Source organism: Schistocerca serialis, chromosome 5 (assembly GCF_023864345.2).
Source record: "Schistocerca serialis cubense isolate TAMUIC-IGC-003099 chromosome 5, iqSchSeri2.2, whole genome shotgun sequence".
NCBI classification, from domain to species: Eukaryota; Metazoa; Arthropoda; class Insecta; order Orthoptera; family Acrididae; genus Schistocerca; species Schistocerca serialis.
Window position 1 is genome coordinate 653,392,776 of NC_064642.1, and position 27,829 is coordinate 653,420,604.

Below are 27,829 nucleotides of genomic sequence, written 5' to 3' on the forward strand. Positions count from 1 at the left end.
CCTGACAGCTTGGCAGTGAATAGTAGGATGTCGGCTCTGTTGGAGATGATTTATGCCAAACTTCAAAGCTGCGTACCTGGTCGTACCATTCTTACTCCTACAGTCGAGTATCGTGACGTGGTTTCGGATGCTGCTGTAACGTCCGTCCCTTGTGCCCTTTCTTCCTAGACTTTGACAAGTTATTTGATCGTGTTAATCACGACGTCTTGCTTCGGATTCTGGACACAGTTGGTTTTACTGCTGACACACGGCGAGTGCTCTCAAATCGTTTTACGGGTATTTCAGCTTCGGTGGTTGATAATAGCCAACTGATGCCCCCGATAAATATCGCTCGTGCAGTGCCTCAAGGAAGCCCGCTGTCAATGACTTTGTTTGTGATGTCTCTGAAGCCTCTACTTCGGATGCTATCGTCCCAGCTGAAAGGTTGGAGCTTTCCGGGGGGACTATAACTGTTCGTGCACACGCAGATGATGTGATGGTTCTACTCCGCAATTCTGCGGGGATACCTCGTCTGAAGGCTGTCATCGATTGTTATTGTCGGAGTTCGGGTGTACTACTTAATGAAGGAAAATGCAGGCTTCTTACTTCGCGAGGTTTTGATCGGCTACTGTGGTGGATCGTCATATATCTCTCAGCATCATCAATGATCGTTGTCCACTCATAATGGCGAGGCTCAAGTGGAAGTCTGTTACGGAAAAAATTCAGGGAGCGATGCTAGGACATGAAAGGTGTTCTCTTATTCTTCTGCAGAAAGTGCGAATATGATGTTTTATGCAAAGCTTATTACGGGGCCCAAGTTTCTCCGCTTCCCTCGATGATGGCGAAGAAACTACAGCAAGCGTCTTGTCATTTCTTATGGAAAAGACATATCTCTCACATACGGAATGAGGTGATTACAAAGCCTCCTTCCGTTGGGGGTTGGGCCTCTCTGACATTCCAAGGAAGACGCAGACGCTATATGTGCGAAGTACTGTTTTAATGGTAACTCAAGAAACTCACACATTCACGTCTCGTTTGTTTCTCTGTGTCCGTCCCGCTAGTCTGGAATCCTCTATTGATGTTGGTTGCATAAATTATAAGTTAAAACACATTCGTGACCTCTATCTTGCGGTGAGCTATTTCGGAGCTGACCTTTTATGGAGACCCTTCCTCACCATGAAATTCCTACAGAGTCGTTGGAAAGCAGTCCCTTGCCCATATCTGGTTGAAAGATGATCGCCGAAAGCAAACTGGGCCACAGTTTGGTGCAATATCAGGCTTCCTATATTGCCGATGCGCGTTGCGGCCACTTGGTATAAGGTAGTATATAACTTGATCCCAACGAACGAGCAACTTTTCCGTGTTGGTCTTAGCGACTCGGATTTATGTAGTCCTAAGTCTACAGATACGAAACGACATCGCTTTACTTGTGGAGGTCATATGGCAAATTGGCCTTGGATTAGGACGCAATTGGCCTTCCTTAGTCGATCTTCTGAGACTTTATACACTACTGACATCATGGATGTGTGTGATGTCTTTAGGTTAGTTACGTTTAAGTAGTTCTAAGTTCTAGGGGACTGATGACCTCTGAAGTTAAGTCCCATAGTGCTCAGAGCCATTTGAACCATTTTGAAGAAAGAAAAAAGCCTTTTCCGCTTTTCACGGTTCTCTCCAGAGGCCGTAATAACATTTCTTTTTAAATTGAGATTTTGAAGAAAGTGATCAAACATACAGGGCGTTAAAGACACTACTCTATATTTTGAGATGGTACTATGGACCGAAATTTAAAAAATTCCAGTAAACGTGAACTCTAACGTGTATAATTTATACCCGCCGACTCGTGTCATAGGGTGCCTAGGAAGCTGTTTCCTCGGATAACTAGACAATATACAAGCAAATCATATTAATGGTGTTTGCTACAGTTATTGAATTGACAATAATTAATTTTCGTTTGTGTATGATGGGTCGCAAGCAATTGGCGACATGCAAATAATCAGTGCCCTTCGATACACACCATTTCCATGCAGCTAATCAAACAAGTTCGTAAGTCACTGCTGTCGTTAATATCACTGCGGTTCTTCTAGTGCCTCTCTTCTAGTCTGTCTTCTACTGCCAGTCTACTAGAGCACGTCTTCTATTGTCCATCTTCCAGCGTCCGCCCGCGGCTAGGCGTCGCGTCGCTTTTATTCTCTTCGTGGTAGATGCCGCTGTTGTCGTGGTGACGTCCTAGTCAGCTGACGTCGTCGCACAGCCCTCTCTGCTGTGTCTTTCTTGACCTTCGTGCCGGCGCTTGTCGTTACGCCGGGACATTCCTGCCCCCCTCCGCCCCTCATCAACCCCCCCCCCCCCCCCCACAAAGCGACTGACTGTCCTCGCGTAGTGAGCGCGACAACGGCGGGGGAGGCAGGAGTGTGGCCGCAGTGCTGGACCGGAAGCTGTGGCTGCAGGGGACGTTATCCGGCCTTCGCTATGTCGGAAACGTCACCCGGTGAACGACCAGAAGCAGTCGCGTCCACCTGCTGACGCCATGAACCAGATGAAGGCGGCGACTGCTGCGGTGTGGGCGGATCCGGCTCCATAGGTAGGACGAGAGGAGGGGTCGTCCCGCGGTATCGTGATGACACCCTCTGGCGGCTGCTGTCTCCGCGCCATCCTCGGGACCAGCGAATCTGGGGGAAGAGGCACTGAAAGACCATCGTGCACATGACAGAGGTGAAGTTGATTTTGATGTCAGTGCTGCAATCCATCTGGACCTGAAATAAAATGCATGCAAGCGCCAAGTCGACGGACGATCTCGCCCACCGTCTGCTGCTGCTAAAAATCTGTGAAAGACAATACTTGCGAGCGATACTTGGGGCCTTCCTTCGGTGTCGGGTGCTGAGGAGGTCGGAGCAGGTGGAGCAGTGTCTGACGGCAGCAGCCGTGAAGCAGATCCGCCGGCGATGGTCCATGTCGTGGGTGTGAACGACAGAAGGCGAGGAACAGCTGCAACGCTTGATTCCTGGTGTGTGCCGAGCGAAGTTTGGCCATCTGCTGCTTGAAGCTTCTGACAAAAGGTTCCGCTTCGCCGTGGCTGGAACGGTGCACTAGTGAGATGCTGTAAGCCATTGCGTTCCCAGAATGTTTCAATACATTTGATGTGAACTGAGGGCCGTTCTGACACTATGACTTCAGGTAAACCTTCGAGGCTAAAACTAAATACCCGAATTGTACTACGTGGCGTCGTCGAGTTCATTGTGACAGCAAAAGGAAACTTGCTATACGAGTGAACTACAGTAAACCAGAGAGTGTTCCAAAAAGGTCCCGCAAAGTCTATGTGCACACGTTGGCATGGTGATAGCGACGTAGGCGGAATAGAGAATTTTTGTGGCGGAGTGGACAGATTCTCCGCACATGCATGACACTGACGTCATCTGTTCTATTTCGGCGTCCATACCCTGCCAAGTACAGTGTCGAGGCGCTAACGGCTTCGTACGAACAATCCCCCAGTGTCATTGAAGTAACTGCAACACTTCCGTTTGCAAAGCTTTAGGGATCAAGACACATGACTGTTCATTGTCATTTTGAACAAGAATTTCACCTTTCTGTACAGCGATGCCATACCGACGGGCAAAGTATCGGCACACTACTGAGTTCTTTATGCTATTCAGTGAGTGAGGCCAAGATGTGCGAATGTATGTTACCAAAATGTTCAAATCTGAATCAACTTCTGTGGCCTGTGCAATTATCCTATAGTAAAGCGGAATAGGTTGAATCAATTCAGAATCCTGAGCATCGACGTAACAACAAGATGCAGCAGAAGCGTCAAAGTCTGTGTCAGGGCCAATCGGAAGGCGTGAAAGTGCATCCGCAATACCGTGTTGAGCTGTCGGACGATACGCAATCTCGTACTGGTATTTAGACAAAACAAAGCTCATCTTTGCAATGTTTGGGCAGTTCGTACAGGAATCGGTTTTATCGGATGAAACAAGGACTGTAAAGGCTTGTGATCCGTTGCTAAGTAGTTTTCTGCCATACAAATGATGGTGGAATTTGGTGACACCATACACAATAGCCATAGCCTGCAACTCAGGTTTAAAATAGTCGCACTTTTCCAGTCTACACTTTTGTCCTGCATCAGATAACACACCCGCAACCAAGCACGCAAATTTGCCATATATTCTTCAGGTATACGACCTACTACGACAATATCGTCCAAATAGTTTGAACAGTTTGGTACTTGCGCCGTTCCGAATGCCGTTTGGAAAATGGCGGATGCGGAATCACTGCCAAAAGGCAAATGCAAATATTTAAATAAGCCCAAATGAGTGTTCACTACACACACATTTTGAGATTGTTTGTCTAGTGGTATTTGAAGATACGTGTCACGCAAATCAATTTTTGAAATGTAGCGTCCAACGCCTAATTTGTCCATGAGATCCTTTGGGCGTGGCAATGAGTAAGCATCAATCACAGTTTGTGGGCTGACTGTAGACTTAAAGTCAACACAGAGGCGAATACGACCTGAAGGTTTGGGGAGCAAAACCAGTGGGTTTGCCCATTGACTCGCTGATATGGGCGCAATAACTCCGCTATCTCGCAGTCCTTTAAAGTTCAGCAATTTCATTGTCCAATAATGGAATGGGAACAGTTCTGACCCGGCAAAATTTCGGCTGAGCATTGTCTTTCAGAGTAATATGCGCAACGAATTGTTAGCCTTGCCGAAACCTTCAGAAAAGTGTTCCGGGAATTCTTTTAGCAAGATAGCTACATTGTCTTTTGCATAGAATGCAGACACTGACAACACGTTGTCCCGAATGTTAAAGCCGAACAAATCAAATTAATCAGGACCAAATATGTTCTCACAATCGCGTGATTGTAGCACCGTAAAAATCACTCTGCGAGTATGCGCGGGATACATGGCAGGCAAAGGACACTCTCCGAGAACGGGAATGTGTTTTCCATTATAAGCCGTCAGTTGCGTGCTACTTTTAGACTGGCGATGCGAGCCTAACAGTTCATATGTTTGACGACTGAGCAGTGTGACAGAGGCAGCCGTGTCCAACTGAAATGTCACACGTTTACCACAAAAAAATGGCTCTGAGCACTGTGGGACTTAACATCGAGGTCATCAGTCCCCCAGACTTAGAACTACTTAAACCTAACTAACGTAGGGACATCACGCACATCCATGCTCGAGGCAGGATTCGAACCTGCGACGGTAGTGGTCTCGCGGTTCCGAACTGAAGCGCCTAGAACCGCTCTGTCACCGCGGCATCTGGAACTGAAACATCTGCGTTAGCTGTGTTGCATCTAACACTTGTGGCTGTGGCGCCTGAGAAGGGGTCGGTATAGGTGGGGTGGACATGTTGGAAGAGACAAATGCAAGAAACAGACAAGGCAAGCAAGAAAAAACAGACAAGGCAAGCAAGAAAAAGAAATACAAAAGCAAAGAAAATTTCTGCAACGCTCACCTGGAAACACTGATTAGCAAAAACGATAAGAGACTGTTAAAACAACTATACCCCACACCAAGGAAAAGACAAGAGAGAATTTAGGCACCTGCAAAACAAAACAAAATCCGTGGCCGCCAGGCACTGGGTTTTTCTGGTTAGTCGTGCTACCCACTCGTGTCTTACATGGTGATTAGGAAGCTGTTTCTCGGATAACTAGACAACATACAGGCAAATCATATTAATGGAATGTATTACAGTAACTGAATTGACAACAATTAACTTCCATTTCTATATGATGGGTCGCAAGCAATTGGCGACATGCAAATAATCAGTGTCCTTTGCTATATACAATTTCCATGTAGCTAATCACAGAAGTTCATAAGTCATTGCTATCGTTACTATTTCTGCGGCTCTTCTAGTGCCTCTCTTCTAGTCTGTCTTCTAGGGCCGGTCTACTAGTGCGCGTCTTCTACTGTACGTCTTCTAGTGTCAGGCAGCAGCTAGGCGCCGCGTTGCTTTTATTCCCTTCATATAGATGCCGCTGCTGTCGTGGTGACGTCCTAGTCAGCCTGTTATTGGCTGACATCGTCTCACCGCCCTCTCTGCTGTATCGGTCCTGATCTTCGTGCCGGCGCTTGTCGTTACGCCGGAATACAATGACCACATGTTCATGTTCGTTTTTGACCCGCCAGGGTAGCCGAGAGCGCTAATGCGCTACTTCCTGGACTCGGGTAGGCGCCCGGGTCCCGGGTCGAATCCGCCGGGCGGGTTAACGACGAGTGCCGGTATACCGGCCGTCCTGGATGATGTTTTTAGGCGGTTTTCCACATGCCGCTGGGTGAATACCGTGCTGGTCCCCAAGTTCCGCCTCAGTTACACGACTCACAGACATATGAAAACGTTCGCACTATTTCATGACTTACACCAGATGCAGTCAGCTGGGGTACACTATACTTCCATCCCAGGAGGTTCAGGGCGGCGGCAGGAAGGGTATCCGGCCACCCTCTGCAATTAACACTGCCAACTCCGTCATAACAAATCCGACCCCATGTTGGAGTGGGACAAAGACCCGAGAAAGAAAGAAATGTTCATGTTCGTTACTGTGAAACATATTCTTCTACCACAAGCAATATACTGTTGGGAACGTCCTACAGAATGCAGTAATCAAATGAGTAAACAAATAAACAAATGAGGATACTTCTGTAATTGTCAAACAGTAGGGCTGCTTATGTAATTTTCTTGCTCTTATGCTGATAAGTTCAAAGATAAAACTACAAAGAAAAAGCATTTCTGAAACTTATCAAAATATAAACTGATTCCATTAAAAGTATTGTATATATTGTACTTACCGAAAACTATGAATACGTCATGAGGGTCTGCAAGCGGGTGATTAGAAGGCACTGGCCGCCCGCCCCATCCCCGTCCAGAATCTGAAATACAGAGTTTTTATTCGTGTATTCTGTGGATAATAACCATTTAGTGGGACACAATAAGTTTTTTCCTTCTTCCACAAAATTTAGTTCTTATAGCATGACATGTCTTGAAACTCACTCATTTAAAAAATGAAAATTTTAGAGCCGTTTCCCAAGCCCCTCCTCCCAGGAAAAATTTCTGCGGGTGACCATTGAGGACAGTCTACAGTAAAAACACCAGTACGTGCTTACTGCACGCTGTTTCCGTGGGCAAGAACGGAGAACTGTCTCCTCACTTGTTTACTGCATTCTGTAGCTCTTTCTTAAGATATTATTTTTTTAATTTGTCGCTCTCACAAATGTTTTATATCACCTGTCATAGTATGCCAACGGCCTTGGTAACACCGGTTCCCGTCAGATCACCGAAGTTAAGCGCTGTGCAAGCGGGGTGTACTCAGTCCTTGTGAGGCAAACTGAGGAGCTGCTTGACTTAGGCTCCGGTCTCGTAAACTGACATACGCCCAGGAGAGCGATGTGCTGACCACATGCCCCTCCATATCCGCATCCAGTGACACCTTTAGGCTGAGAATGACACGGCGCCGGTCGGTACCGTTGGGCCTTCCAAGGCGTGTTCGGACGGAGAGTTTTTTGTGTTACTACAACTACTTTTGATTGCTATGGCATATTATTTACATAAAGAGTGTGCACGAAACTGTTGAGATGTCAAGAGTCTTGCAAAATTCGCATGTCTAGTATTCATCTAGAAAATAAATCTACTTTGATAATAAAATATCAGATTTATGTACGTATAATTGTTTTTCTATACTTCCGTTCACCTGTTATTCCTTTACAGAGAAAGCGATATAAATCCTTCCAAATATCTGTTTTCCGAAACTGCGATTGGCAAACTGAATCAGCCTGTTTTCGTGTATGAGGTGTGTATATAAAAACATGTAATTTGTTTGAAGTTTGAATATGGAACAGTTTCTTCGCCATCCTGTAAAATTCAGGGAAATGAGCAAACCTAGCTTGTGCCGACATCGATCCCATTCGTATGCGATAAGATATACAAACAAATAACATTAAAGCAGAAGACTAAACTAGTGCGAAGAATCTTTACACAGAATAAAATTAATAAACCGCATGGACGCGTGTCAACTCGATTTTTAAATCCGGGACTTATGTCCTATATCCTGGAAGACTTCTGAAAATCGACTGAAAGGTTCACACCATTTTTTTTAGATTAATTTTAAACAAGTGGCGAAAATGTCTGGAAAGTGTGTTATGTACAACAGGTATCAAAAGGTATATTTCTTATTGTTAGCCCCATATGCAAATACTTTGGCTCTTATAATTCCGAACTGTAAGCAGAAATAAAATATTCATCGGTCTGAGTAGCATCACCTGGCGAAAAAATTATTGAGAAATCCTGAACTGTTTGTGAAATATAATCAGCGCGGAACACTTTATCATCAGCGAAAATCAGTGAAAAAATTTCGAAATTTATACTTTTATGTAGGATGCATTTGTTACGTTGTAATTATAGCTAACAATTTAATTGGAAAAATGTTCTGCTTTTCAAAACACTCGTAATGGTATCCGAATCAGATCGTTTTGCAATCATGCATGGATTTATTCCTGATCTCCCTGCGCTAACTTTTATTCCATTTCAAAGTGAACATGTTCGCTCGTTTCTGCGACGCACAAGCGGGTGCGCAGATAAAGGGGTCAGTGGCAGAGTGGGAGCAAGTTAAATGGTCTGTTCCATAACACAGGGTCTGTTTTTCTGGATTGCTACTCTGTGTTGCACTGTTACGGCTGTCCCCAGTCGTTTCGCACGTTGTTACTCTACGCTGTTGCCTTTTCAGAGAGGTAATTCTCACGTAGTACTACTAAACCGCAAATGCCATCAAAGGGATAAATGCACACAGTTCTGCATATACACGTACAGACATACTCTGCAAGCCACCGTGCAGTTCCCGACACCGCCATTAAATTCCTGGTCGTTTTTGTTGTGCAATACTACGAAAGCAAGAAACGTTTCTCTCGAAATTTTCTTGCGATTTAAGTACACTTCATGTTATGGTCACTGTAGCATAAATTATTTGTTATTGGGAAGTGAAATTTCAACCAAGTGGGAGCAGATCATAGTAAAATAACGAAATAAACGTACTTTATGATTCCTAGGTGACCTGAAATAGTACGATTTCCTTATTTCCCTGGCCTGACGTTTTCCGTTGTTGTGCCGTTGGTCGGCGCAGCGGAATTGATTAGGTTGTTGGTCGGTCCTTCAGCCTTCCCTCGGTCGGGTTGCCATCTGATAACTTAATCTTATTCTTGGCTGCGGGCCATTGTGGCCGAGCGTTTCTAGGCGCTTGAGTCTGGAACCGCAGTTTCGAACCTGGCTAGGGCATGGGTGTGTGTGTATGTCCTTAGGTTAGTTAGGTTTAAGTAGTTCTAAGTTCTAGGGGACTGATGACCTCAAATGTTAAGTCTCATAGTGCTCAGAGCCATTTGAACCATTTGAACCTTATTACTACGCCATATATTGCTGTTAGGTTGTTCGGTTCGGAATCCACACCATATGATCGTAAGCCAAACGCTCATGCGGCTTGAAGATGAGGATAAACGCATGCGTACGATATATCCGCAACGTGCACCATTTTGGACTTCTTTCATGAATTTACGCACAGCCCTAAAGGAAGATCTGGAGAGGGAATTAAAGCTCGTGGAGTAGAAATTAAAAGACTGATATTTTTAGACGGCATGTTAATCCTGTCACAGCACCAGTGGACTTTGAAGAGTAAATGATCGGAATGTACGAGTATATTGTCTTGGAAAGAGGTTGAAAGGTGAACATCTACTAATATAAAATAGAGGTAGCTGAATTTCGTCGAATTAAATCAGGCGATGCTGAGGGAAGTAGATTAGCTTAAAAAATTGTTCAAATGGCTCTGAGCTCAATGGGACTTAACATCTGAGGTCATCAGTCCCCTAGAACTTAGAACTACTTAAACCCAACTAACCTAAGGACATCACACACATCCATGCCCGAGGCAGGATTCGAACCTGCGACCGTAGCTGTCGCGCGTTTCCGGACTGAAGCGCCTAGCACCGCTCGGCCACACCGGCCGGCAATTAGATTAGGAAATCGTAAGTTAAAAGCATTATATGCGTTATTTTATTGGGATAAGAAAACAAGTGATGAAGGCCGGGGATCGTGCATTGAAATCCGCCTGTTTCTTTAGATTTGTTGACGATACCTTTATTGTTTGGCCTCATGGTATGGAGAATTTGTTTGCCTTTCTAGAACATCTGAACTCGATCCACCAGAACATTCGTTTTACGATGGAGTACGAAGAGGATGGTTGCATTCCCTTTCTTGACATGTTGGGTAGAAGGAAGGTGATGGATCATTGGGGTATGCAGTTTAAAGGAAACGTACTCACACCGACTTGTACTTGCCGGCTAATAGTTGTCACCATGCTGTTCAGTGTGAAGGGGTACTTCGTACCTTGGTACACAGGACACATGTCATTTCCGACGCTGAGACTTTGCCAGCTGAGCTCTCTCATCTTGATGTTACGTTTCGTCAAAATGGTTATAGTGATAGACAGATTGAACGTGCGTTGCCATATCGACCAATTATACATCGAGTGATTGATGATAATTCTGAGTCGACACCTAAGACAACTGCCATTTTGCCTTACGTAGGAAACACTTCCAACAAGATCGGTCGCACTTTACGGAAATACGATGTGAAATGTGTTGTCAGACCTCCATCTAAAATTAGAGTGCTTTTGAGTTCTGTCAAGAATGATCTTGGTCTGCGTAAGGCAGGTGTGTATCGCATTCCTTCTAGCTGCGCCATGGCATATATTTCAAATAACATCCAGGAATTCGGCCAGGTAACACTTTCAGAGAACGCCGATATTTCCGTCCGCAGCTCGTGGTCGTGTGGTAGCGTTCTCGCTTCCCGCGCCCGGGTTCGATTCCCGGCGGGGTCAGGTATTTTCTCTGCCTCGTGATGACTGGGTTTTGTGTGATGTCCTTAGGTTAGTTAGGTTTAAGTAGTTCTAAGTTCTAGGGGACTGATGACCATAGATGTTAAATCCCATAGGCACCACAGCCGATATTTCGGTGGGAGTACACTCCGCCATTTTCAAGGCAGCTGCAACGGACAGGCGACGAACATGCAAATTTAAAACCTCGGTTCTCGGACTGATGCAGGAAAGATAACACACACACTGAACACTAGTGCCAGCAGAGATGACCAAAGTCAGAGATATCGATAGTGAGACTACCAACTCGCTGGTGAGGTATATCTCTGACTTTGGTCATCTCTGCTGGCACTAGTGTTCAGTGTGTGTGTTATCTTTCCTGTATCAGTCCGAGAACCTCAGGTTTTAAATTTGCATGTACGTTGCCTGTTTGTTGCAGTTGTCTTGAAAATAGCGGGGTGTTCTCCCGCCGAAATGTCGGCGGTCGCTGTGAAACGTCCCCATAGAAAAATTATTGAATTACTGTGCTGATAAACATCTTAGGTTATTTGATTTTCAAAGAGCTGAGCAGAACTGAACGTAATCAGGCATTTCTCTCTTTACTTATTCTGATCAGCACTAAACGGACACACAATATTTTTAGCGCAACGCAATCTGACTTTCAATAATCCCTACAAAAGAATGGCCCTGATTGAGAATACCTATACCTTTCATGAGTCACTTACCTCACAAAAATCTTCGTCAGTCGAACTACTGCAATACAGCGAGCGTCAATACTGCCAACTAAATAAAAGTTTCTAACTACTGAAGGCATAGTTAGCAAATGAAAGATTTTCATAGAGAACAAACAATGTATGTACCTTAAAAGCGTTCAAAAGTCTTGTTCATGACATCCAGTCTTACAAATTTACTCTCTCTGATGGACACACGTCCAGATCATCCGCTCTCAAAACTCCGCCATCTCACTGCCCACATCCACTGGCGGCTCACCTCCAACTGCGCAACGCTACGCGCTGTTCATATCCAGCTGCCCAACACTACAATAACAACTATTCCAACAATGCCAAGCAGCCACAGACTTCACACAGCACAGTCAGTGATTTTCATATAGAGCGCTACGTGGCGTTACCAACATAAAAACCTAAACAGCCTACTTACAGCTGAAAGTGTTACCTGGCTGAACTCCCGGAAGTTATTTGAAAGTTGTATACGCCAGGAGAAACTCAGGTCTCATCTTGAATTATATGGGTGGTCAGTTGCTGAACACTTGAACGACTCATCACCCATACAGATCGCTGCAGCTGTAGTTCATCTCCATCATTTGTGGTCCGTGGAGCTCGCCGGTGATTTTCGATAGCACTATTGTGTCGTGCACGGTATACTTTTAACCATGCTGCCACGTGATCAGTTTATAATCTTAGTCGTTTCGGTAATTCTGGCACTATTTGTCCGAATACCAATGATTATGCACCTTTGGATGTCAGATAAATCCCTCTGTTTTCTCATTACGAACGCTGTTCTTTTTTTTTTTTTGGATGGGGTCCGCCTATAGCAAAACACCATTTTGTTTTTTATCCCAAACATGATTCACTGCAGTTGCAGCATCATCAGTGGGCTTTTATTTTACCGCTGATACACATAAAGAATGTTCTTTATTGTTTGTACACACGTAAATATTAGTTCATTATGTCTAACAGCCACAAATAAAAGCCCACCACTGATGGTGCTGGAATGGCAGTGAAACATGTTTGGGATAAAAAACAAAATTGTGTTTCGCCAAAGGCGAACCTCATCCAAAAACATATGCATTGTTAAAGCAAACACGGACAACAGAGCTTTAACCTCAAGATGATCATGATTGTACTGTTTGCACGCACAACGACACACTTTACGTACCCTTCACTGTTGGTAATTCCACCGGCCATCTGTGCGTTGTTGTTACACGTTGACGTCTGCTGTCTCGTTCAGAGAAGACACAAGCAGGGCAAAAGCACTACAGGCGCAAAGATGTGAGCTAGTGATAGTGCCATAGAGACTCGCCACTTGCACGACTTCCGCCGGCGCCACGGGCAGCGCTGAGGCTGAAGGTATCGACTTGCCGCGACCAATTGTCTGCCGAGTAAAATCCGCCAATGACCAGACGACAACACACAGAAACCTATACGGAAGACAGAAGAGCAGCTCTCGCCCACTTGGTTAGAGATCATCGTCCAGGGCTGACTTAGGCAGGGAACGTCGTTTAGTGAACTCTTAGAAGTGAACAGACATTTGTTGTAAACTGCATTTGTTAATTTCTGTGAAGTTTACCTACGATTATTTGCACTTAGCCATTGAGGGCCCTTTTTTGTGTAATATTACAAGTAGTGCTGCAGACTTCATTTTTCAACTAGTCACAAAGATAAGTAAACCTTTTAACGCATTTCTGTGACTTTTTTGCTAATTTTTTCAAGTGTTGTAGAACCTTTGTTCTCCTGTCCTGTTACCTGAACCTGGGGCACAGCTGTGTAATGGTGGCAGGCAGAAATTGTCTTAGCGGTGAACTGCACCAGAAACCGTTTCACCAACTCACAACCTCGGCTTACCGTAATAACCGTGGCAACTCTGTCTCCATAATAATAGTGACGAGGGTTTGCAAAGACGTCAAAAATAACGGAGATCACATTAACGTGATTGCACCGTACTTTCAACCTCCTTAATAACACGTCCGAATAGCTGGACGTGCATGCCAATAACTCGGTGTTATTATATATCATGGGGTGACCAGTTTCCAAGCAGTGTTCGGCAATAGCAGATCTTCTTGGTTGCTGTAATCGTGGTGCCGTTTATGCTCAGTACATCGGTCCTTCACGGTCCTGATAGTTATATCTCTGACTTTCAACTACACGCTCGTCCTCTCTAAGATTTTTTCAGTAGCAGTTATCCGACTATAGATTAATCTCCCTCATCGCTCTTTTTTTCAATTTCTGTTTCATTTATTAGAACTAATAACCATTCTTTTCATTTTAGACGTTTTTCATCGCTCAAACTCTCTAGCTGTGGCAGTCTGTAAAAAAATTTCTCTCTTGAAACTAGCTATGTCATTACATCTCGTTGTTGTACATTCATAAATACCTATGTCACTATTATTATTGCCGGCCGTCGTGGTCGAGCGGTTCTAGGCGCTACGGTCTGGAACTGCGCGACTGCAACGGTCGCAGGTTCGAATCCTGCCCCGGGCATGGAGGTTTGTGGTGTCCTTAGGTTAATTAGGTTTAAGTAGTTCTAAGTTCTAGAGGACTGATGACCTCAGCAGTTAAGTCCGATAGTGCTCAGAGCCATTTTTGAACTATTATTATTATTATTATTAATAACAGTACCTATTATTGTTGCTCTTTCTCTATACCGCATCCGATGACGGCATTAGTAGCGTATCACACAGTATTCGGACGGGCCCAATCGGTCCATCTATGGCCAAAGGCGGAACTTTTTGCCTTAGATCTTAGTTAGTTATTCAAAACGCCGTTACAAAAATTCAGATCCGGTACCCAAAAAAATTTTTGATATATGTTATTAAGATTATTTCGTTATCGTGTTATCACAAGTATTATCATTACTTGAGTAACTGTGAGGTAAGAAGTATTGTATGGGTGAAGACCTGGTCCCTATAGCGAAGAGCGCTCTAGTGACCTAATCTGATCAAAATAAATCTATAACTAACCATTTAAGGGAGAAAATATAATCTTTAATTTTTGTTGATAACGAATTCAATAACTGTTAATTCATTAGTCATATCGTCAGCGAAACAGCTGTGAGGAAATGTTATTTTCTGCTTCGATTTGAAATCTGTCAGTACAGTCTACGTCCCTGTCACTGAAAGCACTGTTATTAGATGATAATTAATTTAAACCCTCAGCTGCCGACAGCTGTTGTTGATATACCCCGATGGGGACAGCTGAAAATGTGTGTACCGACCGAGACTCGAACCCGGGTTCCCCTGCTTACATAGCAGACACTATCCATCTGAGCCACCGAGGACACAGATGAATAGCGCGACTGCAGGGACTTATCCCTTGCACGCCTCCCGTGAAACCCACATTCCCACTTGTCCACAATCTACGTACGTAATGTTCCTAATAGATATTTGCCCATCGACTCATCACTCGTGCCAACGAAGGTGACGATTCTCAACTATCTTCATATATACACTCCTGGAAATGGAAAAAAGAACACATTGACACCGGTGTGTCAGACCCACCATACTTGCTCCGGACACTGCGAGAGGGCTGTACAAGCAATGATCACACGCACGGGACAGCGGACACACCAGGAACCGCGGTGTTGGCCGTCGAATGGCGCTAGCTGCGCAGCATTTGTGCACCGCCGCCGTCAGTGTCAGCCAGTTTGCCGTGGCATACGGAGCTCCATCGCAGTCTTTAACACTGGTAGCATGCCGCGACAGCGTGGACGTGAACCGTATGTGCTGTTGACGGACTTTGAGCGAGGGCGTATAGTGGGCATGCGGGAGGCCGGGTGGACGTACCGCCGAATTGCTCAACACGTGGGGCGTGAGGTCTCCACAGTACGTCGATGTTGTCGCCAGTGGCCGGCGGAAGGTGCACGTGCCCGTCGACCTGGGACCGGACCGCAGCGACGCACGGATGCACGCCAAGACCGTAGGATCCTACGCATTGCCGTAGGGGACCGCACCGCCACTTCCCAGCAAATTAGGGACACTGTTGCTCCTGGGGTATCGGCGAGGACCATTCGCAACCGTCTCCATGAAGCTGGGCTACGGTCCCGCACACCGTTAGGCCGTCTTCCGCTCACACCCCAACATCGTGCAGCCCGCCTCCAGTGGTGTCGCGACAGGCGTGAATGGAGGGACGAATGGAGACGTGTCGTCTTCAGCGATGAGAGCCGCTTCTGCCTTGGAGCCAATGATGGTCGTATGCGTGTTTGGCGCCGTGCAGGTGAGCGCCACAATCAGGACTGCATACGACCGAGGCACACAGGGCCAACACCCGGCATCATGGTGTGGGGAGCGATCTCCTACACTGGCCGTACACCACTGGTGATCGTCGAGGGGACACTGAATAGTGCACGGTACATCCAAACCGTCATCGAACCCATCGTTCTACCATTCCTAGACCGGAAAGGGAACTTGCTGTTCCAACAGGACAATGCACGTCCGCATGTATCCCGTGCCACCCAACGTGCTCTAGAAGGTGTAAGTCAACTACCCTGGCCAGCAAGATCTCCGGATCTGTCCCCCATTGAGCATGTTTGGGACTGGATGAAGCGTCGTCTCACGCGGTCTGCACGTCCAGCACGAACGCTGGTCCAACTGAGGCGCCAGGTGGAAATGGCATGGCAAGCCGTTCCACAGGACTACATCCAGCATCTCTACGATCGTCTCCATGAGAGAATAGCAGCCTGCATTGCTGCGAAAGGTGGATATACACTGTACTAGTGCCGACATTGTGCATGCTCTGTTGCCTGTGTCTATGTGCCTGTGGTTCTGTCAGTGTGATCATGTGATGTATCTGACCACAGGAATGTGTCAATAAAGTTTCCCCTTCCTGGGACAATGAATTCACGGTGTTCTTATTTCAATTTCCAGGAGTGTAGTTAAAGGCTACCCGGCCAGAGACCTTCGTCTGTGCGACGGCGCACAGTTCGCCCGAACTCTTACGGGAATCGTCACCTGAGTTGGTGCGAGTAATGAGTGGATGGGCAAATATCTATTAGGAACATTACGTATGTAGATTGTGGGCAGGTGGGAAAGTGGGTCTCACGGGAGGCGAGCAAGGGATAAGTCCCTGCAGGCGCGCTATTCATCATCTGTGTCGTCGGTGGCTCAAATGGATGCCGGCACGGTAGCTCAACGTGTTCGGTCAGAGGGTTAGCTGCCCTTTGTAATAAAAGAACTGAGTTAATCGATCAACAACGAACATAAACGGATGTCTTACGACGTTCGCCCCGAGCATATGCAACGAACAAAAGCGAACAAAATGAGATTTTAAGAAATGGATAGAGTATCTGCCATGCAAGCAGGAGATACCGGGTTCGAGTCCCGGTCGGGGCACACATTTTCAGCTGTCGATATCGAGGTATATCAACAACACTTGTCGGCAGCTGAGGGTTTCAATTAATTATCATTTATTCTAGATAAGCTGCACGGTCATCAATGGTATATGTTCTTTCGAAAACAGTTACTATCTTCATATCTGTTATTAGAATTTAACATCAATATTACTGCGAATGGAGAGTGTAACTATGATCTTTACTTCTCCCACGAGGCTTTGGTTGCTGTTAAAAATGTTACCGTTAATGGTAACCAATGGCAGCATACAGTTACACGTCAGTTATTTATATAATAAAATCTCACCTGAAAGCTCATGCTTCACACTGCAGAGGACACACGACAGCAGTTATTAGCTTGTTGGTTCCTTTAAGTCACGTTGTGCCAGATATCATGACAATCACACGACACAGGCGACTGACATGTCCATATATTCCTGCTTCTATTCTGGATGAATGGAAAGCTAGATACTACGACGTAACTGTAGTATTATTGTTGATCTAAACTACTGCAAGTTTTTGGTGTCTGCACAAGTAATTGCTACGTGGTGTCGAACTGGTGTTTCATTCTCCTTCGTCCACATTCGAAATGACTGGAAAATAACTTCTTTTTATCCAACTGAATTTACCGTCAGTGCTTGGCAGAATTTGATAATAATATTAAAAACGAAAACACTTCCTTATGTTGTGCTAAATTATATTTATTTTGTCACGAACCGACTTCGGCTTCCCAGGCCGTTTTCAGGTAACCATTGTATGTCGCAACGCAGACAAACATTATGTGTGACTTAGACAGACTTTATTATTGCAGGACATTCAAAAATGACAGACTACTTACATAGGAAAATTTTACATAGTTTTGCGACAGAGTAAAATTACATTAACCAAAAAAGAGGTAAACAAAGTTTTTATGTGAAGATACATTTAAACACTAATGAGAAATAATTTACAGCTTGAATCTAGAATTTTGTAACGAAATCTTAATTTAACAAAGGGGACAACAGAAATTTGGTCTGTCCTTCTGTGTCAACTGTCTGACTTCCAGTTTTACCAGCAGAAGCATTTTGGTTTACGTAATTATGACTGTATGACAAAAAATTTAATGTCTTCTTATGTGAACACTATGTCATTTTTGAATGTTCTATGCAAGTAACGTCTTTGTAAGTCACACATCATGTTTCTCTGTGTTTGCGACATTCAGCTGTAGCATGAAGATGGCCTGAGAACTAAAAACCAGCAAGTAAATATAATTTTGCAAAACATTAGGAAGTATTTTCGCTTTTAATATTCATTTTTTGTGTAATATAATTTTCCTCAATTCCTCTTTACGACTGGGCGGTACCCTAATCACTACCAATGCTCTCTGGCCTCAAGTATATAGCTTTTCCGTCATTGGAAAACGGAAGAAAACTTTAGATTATGCTTTTACACTAAAGTGTAACTATTTATTTTCTATATTTTTATATAGTAATTCCCCATCCAGTAATGGCAGAAATTAAATGAAACAATAACTGATTTAGTAATTTAGGGAATAGCTGTATGTCTGAACACTTATGCAGAATTTTTTCCATCACGCTCACCTAGTTAGAATTATAATTTTTCTGAAATGCATAGCAGTTATTTTTGTCTACTTCTCTACTGAACTGTATTACGTTCACTAAAACATGAATAACTTCAACATGTATAGGCTGTATAGATTGGAACCATGCGCATGATATGACTTGTCGCTAACCTGAGGACATACAATTTGACGGATCTCCACTACCTGAGCGTGCCACGAAGCAGACAACACGATATCGCTATTACTTTTCAATGCGTTCTCTCGTTTACATCTAAGAGAACAAAGTGTCAAAATTCCTGCTTCTCTTGAAAAATGTTGAGAGAGAGAGAGAGAGAGAGAGAGAGAGAGAGAGAGAGAGAGAGAGAGAGAGAGAGAGGGAGGGAGGAGGGAAGGAAGGTAGAGAGGGATGGAGGGAGAAGAAGCTCTTCAAGCAGACTTGTCTTCAGAATGTCCACTGAAATCATTACCAAAACTGTATCCACTTCTACAGTAATTCAGTGATGAAGACACCAATAAGAAGGGATTATTCTGAAAATTCTGAAATGTTCATATAATTTGCTAGAGCCCAGCATGACAGAAAAGTAGGTACCCCGGATGTGAATAGGACTCACACCCTAGATTAATGAACATTGACATTGACTGACCCTTTGAGTAATTCCGATTCAAAATGTGCACGGCGCGTCCTACAAGCCTTCAGGAACATGTACAGCACACAGGAGTGATTTTCCAGTTTTTCAACAATGGAATGAAATCAGTAATTATTACTTTCACTTTGTCCAGAAATTCATCGGCTGTTGATGAGATGGGCGACAAGACACTCGTAATCTTCAGTGTCTTCACAGCCACCTTCGAAACGCTTATACTGCTTGTAACCCCCCTGTTTTCCTCACATTAGACTAGCTAAAAGCAATATTCAAAGTTTCTAAAATTTCACTGCACTTTATTCCGTTCTTATAGCAAGTTATTTGATCTATTATTATGCAGACCAAGCTATTCTCGGCCACGCGTTTCTGCGGTTTAGTCTGGTTAAATGGAAAAGAAACGAAAGACGAAGCACACCTTTGTAATATATATGAGCATAGGATTACGTCATAACCTCATTCTCCCGCTTGTTTCTCTCCATCTCCTCCTCTTTCCCCTTCTCTCTGTCCATCACCTCCTGCTCCTCCTCTCCCCACCCACCTCCTCATCCCATCTCTCTCTGCCCATCACCCCCTCCTCCTCTCTCGTTCCATGTTCTCCTGTCCCATCTCCATCTTCTCCTGCCTGTCTTTCCCCTCTCTCTTTCTCTCTGTCTCTATCACTTCCTCTCCCCTTTCTCTGTCTGCCATCTTCTCCCTCTTTTCTCTCCATCTCCTCCAGCCCCCTCTTCCTCCCCTCTCTCTCTATCTGACACCTCCTGCCCCCTTTCTATGTTCATTTTCTCCTCCCCCTCACTCCGCATCTTCTCCTACCCCATCTCCCTGTCCACCTCCTCCTTTCCCCTTCCTATCACCATTTCATCCCACTCTTCTGTCAGTCTCGTCTTAATCCTCTCTCTGTCCTTGAGCCTTGTTTATCGTTATTGCATATTCAGAATGAATACAGCGTAGTTTGCCAACAACGTTTAACTTTTATATATCCATAGTCCGAATGTTCTTTATAGAATTGCGTGAAAATTAAAATAAATTGCTGAAAACCTTCTCAACATTTTTTGTAATAACTCTTCCAATTTATACATATCACACAAATAGGCATGAAAAAACGCCCATTATCGAACGCAACGTTGTGTCAAAATTTCAAAGCAATCGGTGAAGAACTTTCGAAGATTTACAATTTTGCACAAACAAACATTTTCATTTTTATTGATTTCCCCTACAATTATTACCCATACTTGTATATTTATTCATTACACGTGGCGATTTGGTATATATACGAGGGTCATTCGTAATTCAAGAGACAAATTGTTCTGGGGCAGAAATTGTTAGTAGGGAAAGTTTGGTACTTTTATGCCTTTAAGTTGGCAACACTGGGATGAGCTCTGCTCAGCTGATGTATCAGAATTGTATTGTTTATAACCTCAAAAATACATTATAAGATGTTGAGTTCGCTTGAAACGTCCACATTAGCTGAACAACACTGTGTTATTCGTTTTTCACTTGCTGAAGGCAAGAAACCAGTGACTATGTATACCACAGAACGTCTAAAATTTATGGTGAAGGTTGCATGAATCGTGCAAAGTTTTACAAGAGGATAGAGCAGTTCAAAAATAGTCGCGACTCAGTGACTGACGAACACCGTTCTGGCCGACCAGTTGCAGTTTCAACTCCCTCATTTGAAAGTCGAATTGATGACATTATTCATGCCGACCGCAATGTGAGTGAGGAAATGATTGTTAATAATGTTCAATTTAATACTGGTACAGCTCATAACATTATATATAGCAAGCTGAAGTACCACAAAACATGTGCAAGATGGGTCCCAAAAGAGTTGACGCGGCTACACAAGAAAACTAGGTTGAGAGTGTGTACAGAGCTAAAGAAACGTGATGAAAGAGAAGGTGAGCACTTCCTCAACAAAGTTTTAACTTGTGATGAAACTTGAGTTCACTATTAAGAGCCAGAATCAAACAACAAAGCACGGAATGGAAGCACACCAACGCACCTGTCAAGAAAAAATTCAAGGCCCAAGCACCAGCAGGAAAAGTCATGCTGACGGTATTTTGGGATGCTGAAGGCAGAGTTTTTTGTGATTGTCTCGAAGAGCAGCGTACAGTGAACAGCCAATACTACTCGGGTGTGCTTTTAAACAAGGCGAAGCCAGCCATGAGAGAGAGACGTCGCGGATCTCAGAGGAGAGCTGTGATTTTCCAGCAAGACAACGCACGTCCTCATATTGCTCAACTAACCCGTGAAATCATCGACAATATGGGCTGGGAAGAACTGCCTCATCCCCCTTATAGTCCTGATTAAGCACCTAGTGATTTCCATTTGTTTGGTACAGCGAAGGAAGTATTATGTGGGAAGAGGTTCCAGTACAACGACGTAAAGAAGTTTATGGGAAATTGGTTCAAACATGAAGATAGAGAGTTCCTTGCAGACAGAATAAAAAAAGCTTGTAGCCCGTTGGAACAAGTGCATAAACGTTCAAGCGGATTATGTTGAAAAGTAGAAAAAGTACTGTTTTGTGAAAATAAACGTCTTTTTCTCCAGACCAATTAGTCTCTTTACTTACTGAATGATCCTCGTACAAAGCCACGCGCATATTCGAGTGCAGCATTGTGTTGAAATTTCAAAGCAGTCGGTGAAGAACTTACGGAGATTTAAGATTTTGAATAAAGAAACACATATTAATTTATGTAGGTAATACCAGTGTGGCTGACTTTTCGACATTGTTTGCTGGTTTGTATTACTACAGTTACTACAGTAATATCGGCTTCTTTTCTAATATTAACGTTTAGCGTTGTTGACTGTACTGGTTTTCTGTCCCAGTAATATTCTGAAGAGTGTACATCACCTCACTGAAACTGTAATAAATTACAAAATTGCCACAACAGCAATCTGTGTGGGCCTGTGCGGCGATCGTAATGCGACTGATTTGCCGCGAAACGGCATCACTGGCTCGTTGTGAAGGAGCCCCCTCTATTAACATTGCTGACATTGTTCCGCCAGGAAATGAGATTACGACCGAACAATATTCGATAAAGGTAATTACATCTAAAAGTTGCACGAGCTTCTGTATGCTCGACATGGAATTACGGTAGAAATTCAATAATATTGATTATCTGCTATCTCCGTAAATTTTCCGGAATACTACCTGTTTCAATTACTCGCTTTGGCACAGTTAGAGGCACTGTTGGCGTAATTTCTCGTGATGTACGGATGTAAGTCATAATCCGTTCATCGTTTGCTGTACAGTAACCGCAGTTTCGAGCAAGCATTTCTTAACCGTTACATAACGTAATGTCAGATATGGAACGAAAACAAACATGAAACATGCCAGAACGTGCAGTTTCAGTAGCCGGACGACACAGCTGAGTTTGATGTACTGAAAACATGAAACATGCCAGAACGTGTAGTTTCAGTAGCCGGACGACACAGCTGAGTTTGATGTACTGAAAACATGATATCAGTATTTACGTCAGTTTTAGACTAATAGGTTTATAGGAGTAGTATGTTAATAGCATGGTGAAATTTCTTAAAGTGATTTTACTTACTTAGACTGAAATAACTGTTAAGGTGAAACTTCTTGATTATATTTTTACTTAAACTGCTGGGTGAAACTACTTAATAAAGATTTTACTTAAACTGCTGTATGCTTACTCAATGTTCTTAAGCCACTGAGTGAAACTGAAGTACTGTCTCTTTGTTTATTCTTATCAGTTCAACACTGACCTACAGATTTTGCCCTGACAAACAGAACTCAAGCTTTTCCTGTTCATTAATTACTCATAATATTCAAGCATAACGCGATCTGCCTGCTGCAAAATTGATAACCTGACTTCAAATAATTAACACAAGAGAATGGCCCTGAATTAGTAGAAATCCTAACAATAACCTATATATTCCGTAAGTCACTGCCTCACAAAAATCTTCATTACCCGAACTACAGCAGTGGCGCAAGCACAAGTACTGCCAGCTAAATAAAAGATTTTAACTACTGAAGGCTCTAACTACTAACAGGCATGTGGTTAGCAAAGGAAAGATTTTGTTGCAGAGCAAACAATGTATTTACCTTAAGAATGTGACAACCAGTTCAAAAATTATATAAATCTCAAGAACGGATATACACTCCTGGAAATGGAAAAAAGAACACATTGACACCGGTGTGTCAGACCCACCATACTTGCTCCGGACACTGCGAGAGGGCTGTACAAGCAATGATCACACGCACGGCACAGCGGACACACCAGGAACCGCGGTGTTGGCCGTCGAATGGCGCTAGCTGCGCAGCATTTGTGCACCGCCGCCGTCAGTGTCAGCCAGTTTGCCGTGGCATACGGAGCTCCATCGCAGTCTTTAACACTGGTAGCATGCCGCGACAGCGTGGACGTGAACCGTATGTGCAGTTGACGGACTTTGAGCGAGGGCGTATAGTGGGCATGCGGGAGGTCTGGTGGACGTACCGCCGAATTGCTCAACACGTGGGGCGTGAGGTCTCCACAGTACATCGATGTTGTCGCCAGTGGTCGGCGGAAGGTGCACGTGCCCGTCGACCTGGGACCGGACCGCAGCGACGCACGGATGCACGCCAAGACCGTAGGATCCTACGCAGTGCCGTAGGGGACCGCACCGCCACTTCCCAGCAAATTAGGGACACTGTTGCTCCTGGGGCATCGGCGAGGAGCATTCGCAACCGTCTCCATGAAGCTGGGCTACGGTACCGCACACCGTGAGGCCGTCTTCCGCTCACGCCCCAACATCGTGCAGCCCGCCTCCAGTGGTGTCGCGACAGGCGTGAATGGAGGGACGAATGGAGACGTGTCGTCTTCAGCGATGAGAGTCGCTTCTACCTTGGTGCCAATGATGGTCGTATGCGTGTTTGGCGCCGTGCAGGTGAGCGCCACAATCAGGACTGCATACGACCGAGGCACACAGGGCCAACACCCGGCATCATAGTGTGGGGAGCGATCTCCTACACTGGCCGTACACCACTGGTGATCGTCGAGGGGACACTGAATAGTGCACGGTACATCCAAACCGTCATCGAACCCAACATTCTACCATTCCTAGACCGGCAAGGGAACTTGCTGTTCCAACAGGACAATGCACGTCCGCATGTATCCCGTGCCACCCAACGTGCTCTAGAAGGTGTAAGTCAACTACCCTGGCCAGCAAGATCTCCGGATCTGTCCCCCATTGAGCATGTTTGGGACTGGATGAAGCGTCGTCTCACGCGGTCTGCACGTCCAACACGATCGCTGGTCCAACTGAGGCGCCAGGTGGAAATGGCATGGCAAGCCGTTCCACAGGACTACATCCAGCATCTCTACGATCGTCTCCATGGGAGAATAGCAGCCTGCATTGCTGCGAAAGGTGGATATACACTGTACTAGTGCCGACATTGTGCATGCTCTGTTGCCTGTGTCTATGTGCCTGTGGTTCTGTCAGTGTGATCATGTGATGTATCTGACCCCAGGAATGTGTCAATAAAGTTTCCCCTTCCTGGGACAATGAATTCACGGTGTTCTTATTTCAATTTCCAGGAGTGTATATTCATACCGTCCGCTCGCGCTAATACTGCAAATCTCCAACACTGCGAATTATTAACCTCTAGCCTCCATCAGTGGTGACTACTCACTCCCAACTGCCATCGCTGCTGGCTTTTCACCACCAACTTCCATCACTGCTGACTGATAACTTCCAACTGCTAGTACGACCAGCCACAGAGTCTCTTACATAGTGTGCACAGTGCTGTCAGAGTTATTAATGCAGAGCACGACATAGCGCCGCCAACATACAAACACATAAGCAGCCTATTTACAACGGTTAATACCTCCAATTACATGTGGTAAGAATAAGCCATTAATCCTTATTTTCCCGTGCACAGTAGGTCAGGTGTTGAAGTGTGGACACGTGGACGCAAACCTGTTAGTCTTTACTGACAGGTGTAATCTACTTGGTGGTGCAGTTACAGCCATCCAGAAAACATCAGATAGTAAATTATATGACGTGTTTGCTAGATGGCTGCTAGATGCAGAGAGAGCCAAACAAGACATTGATTAAGTACCACATATGAAAATACTGTATACACATTATAACAGGTCGCTTTTTCAAATAACAAATTAGTCTCTTCTACAGTTACTCATCTTTATTACAATTTTCTTAGTAATATGTGTATCGTGTCTGTTCTACCATATACATTTAAGTAGGGCGATCACAAGACAAGGATCATTTTTGTGTGGATTCACACATACGCTCGAACTCAATCGGGAATACGCCTTGATACGAGCATGGAGATTAATGGGCAGGGAGTAAGTTTAGAGTGTGAGTATGCTGGGGAGGTGGGGAGGGGTGTTTGGGATAAGTTCGCGCAACCGCGCTAATTCCTGTGTCCTCGGTGGCTTAGCGGTTAGAGCGCCTGCCTAGTAAGCGGGAGATCCCGGGGTAGAATGCCGGTCGGGCACTCCCCGTTGATTCTGTCAACATCCCGTACACAGCTGGTGTTCGTAATTCATTGAAATTTCGTAGTTATAACTACAACACGTATTGTGTAATAGCTTTTCTTACCAAGACACGTCTTTACATCCGAGCGGATCGATATGAAAGAACAAACTACTTGTATAATCAGCTTCATCTACGAACTCATCAAGAACAAACGAGTAAAGGCTTGACAGAGAGCAGTGATTTAACGCTATGGTGTGCATGAGCACTGCAGTGGGTACAGCTGTTAACGATCGCTTCTTGGTTCTTTCAACAAGTCCTGAGGCTACAGATGCACGCAGAGCACAGCAATAGTTGGGAATGTCTGCTGGGGTGGACTGTCTGCATTTTCAGCCTCAGGACTGATTAAAAATGCCAAAGGAGTTGCATTAATGGCTGTCAACTGCAGTGGACAAGTGCACCACAGAGTGCATTGGGCTGCGTCAGATTGCCCTGAAAATACCAATCATGGGTCAAATATAAAACAAGAGCGGTCACACACTTGTTAGTATATTCATTTTACTCACATACAACACTTTGAATGCGCAATGCAGAATAAGAAATGCAACTCCGTCAAGGTGTCAGGGCGCACACTGAGGGGTTGTGGTATTAGTGATTCACTTGTCACGACCACCAGCAACCAAACTGTGCCCTCAGTTCTGCCTCTGCAGGCAGTAACTCTGCTGGGTTTAGGTGAACAGTGCTTGCAACATTCATTCTAGGGTACATCCAACAACAGCCAATCAGTACGTACTCCTCTTGAGCATTCTCAGTCATTTGCATGGCCTCGCATTATGGGCTCACGGGAAGTTGGATGGACGTATTGATGGATTGCTGCACATGGTGGACACAATGTGTGAATCGTGTGACGCAGCTTCCAGCGAAATGGATAAATCCCGTACCCGTAGACCAGGTACCGGAAGGACGCACGACAACATCGACGTACTGTGGTATATGGCCACATATTGCTCTTGCTGTGTCAACAGGGACCAGTGGGAACTGTCAGCTTGCAGAAGGACAGTACACCGCTAAGCACGGCTACTCTGGAGAAGAATCGAGGCGATTGGAGAGTGGACTGGCTCTCTGTGCCGTAGCGATGAAAGTAGTTACGCGAGTGTTGGGCGTAAGACTTGGTATGCAGCCTGTACCGGAGTGCATTCGCTCATTACACACAGGTGCCAGTCCAGGCTTCAGGCTGAGCGAGAGCCGTCAGTTACAACTCGCGGTTACATCTGGTGTTCCTGCAGGGCAAAGTAACCAGTGCCTGCTACATTACGTTTTCCACGTGTTACTACAATTTCTTCGACAGGAGGTTGATGTGCTTTTTCAGCAGGACAGCGCACGTTCACATACGACTGCTGCGATGCAAGTGCTCTTCGTGGTGAATAACAAGCGCCAGCAATGTCACCCAGTTTCTCGCCAATTGCATGCGTTTGTAACATGGTGAAGCGGGAACTTACTAGTTCTCCAGAGCCTGCAAGAACCGTTGCCGAATACCACCAAGGATGCAAGATGCTTCGGACAGTCTTTCGCAGGATCCAACCTGGCATCTTCACGATAGCTTGCATACGAAAATACAAGCCTGCGGGACCGCCAGAGAGGAGTACAGTGTATGTTGATGCGACTTCTTGGTCACCCTTTACTGTGGCATACGTGTTTCATTTGTTCTCAATTCGCTGTCACATATTCCTACAGAGATGAACTATCTGTCACCTCCCTTAGCAATAAATGCATTATCCTTGCGGCCGTAGCATTTTTCCCGGCAGTGCATCTTCTGTTAATAACGCACCTACATCATACTCCGCAAGCCAGCTAATGGTGTGTACCGCAGGGTGCTTTCGGTACCACTATCTGATCCCTCCAACCCTGTTCCACTCGCGAATAGTGCGTGGGACAATGATTGTCGGTAAGCCTCTTTACTGGCTCTAATTTCTCGAATTTTCTCCTCGTGGTCAACACGCGAGACGTAGCTGCGGGGAAGTAATATGTAGTCCAGCTCATCCTGAAAAGTGCGCCTTGGATACATCGCGATCTCTGGCAGGCAAAGCCTTTGCGATCATGCGTTGTGCAGAGCATCCGGAAACACGGCAGATCTGAGGCCAATCGGAGGGCATAGCGCCCAGGTTCCTTAGTTTAAAAAATGTGCGTTGTCGACCTACACAACATTAGTAATTTTGGTTCCTACTGGCATCAGCTATCCCGGGTTAAAATTTCGTGACACAATTTTTCTCCACCCTCTATATATATGCAGTAATCTCCC